The sequence below is a fragment of the Diaphorina citri genome, unplaced genomic scaffold, assembly GCF_000475195.1.
Source record: "Diaphorina citri unplaced genomic scaffold, Diaci psyllid genome assembly version 1.1 scaffold26953, whole genome shotgun sequence".
In the NCBI taxonomy this organism is placed as follows: domain Eukaryota; kingdom Metazoa; phylum Arthropoda; class Insecta; order Hemiptera; family Psyllidae; genus Diaphorina; species Diaphorina citri.
The window spans coordinates 1-735 of NW_007404291.1; the positions used below are offsets into that span (position 1 = coordinate 1).

General features: G+C 45.0%; 1 long non-coding RNA gene across 1 annotated transcript; it reads left to right on the forward strand.

The window, feature by feature from the left end:
• Positions 1 to 703, forward strand: LOC113473373. Its single transcript, XR_003395361.1, has 2 exons — positions 1 to 123; positions 627 to 703. It is a non-coding gene; the product is annotated as an uncharacterized LOC113473373 (long non-coding RNA).
• The last annotated feature ends 32 nt before the right edge of the window (positions 704 to 735 follow it).

Below are 735 nucleotides of genomic sequence, written 5' to 3' on the forward strand. Positions count from 1 at the left end.
ACAAGAGAAGTGCGATAGACTGAAATTAGAAGAGGATCGAGAGTGTCAACTTCAGAGAGAGATAGATGAGATTCTCGCCCAGAGAGAGATGGAGCAGAAAAGGCGGAGAAATAGGGACCATGGGTAAGTAAGGGTTAAGTCTAAACCATGTGCGAGTAAGGGTTAATTGAGTTAATTCAAATCTAAATCGTGTGTGACTAATAATATTACGCAAGTCCAGCCAGAGAGTAGACTAGTGTCTGGCTGTGCGACTATAAACAGGGAGGAGAACAGCTAGCCCTAACCAGCCTAGCTAGCTGGCAGTTCTTCAAAGGGTTCTCTCTGCTTGAAAAGAACAAGCACAAGTCCTCACGATGGTTGACTGCAGTTCAGGACGAGCCTATTAAACATGGCTAGAGACCATCACCCTGGTGGTTGGCAGATAAAAGAGATATTTTCTCTATTTTGTCATCACCTTTCGGCTAGAGCTAAAGCTGCTACAACAATAACAATATTGAGACCTGGGACCCAGGATTGCCAGATTGGGTATTTTTTTTGTCCCATGCTGGGGCCAGATATTTTTTTGGGGCCTAAAAAAATTGGGGCAAAAATGGACCTTCTTTTACCATCCAAACCTTTTTTTCCAGCCTCTTCCTCACCAAACAGTACCATCTGAAGTTGAAACAGGCGGCCCGTCAAATCCAAGAGGAAATGCTTCAGGACCGCCGACTATTGGCGGAATTCGAGGCGCGCATA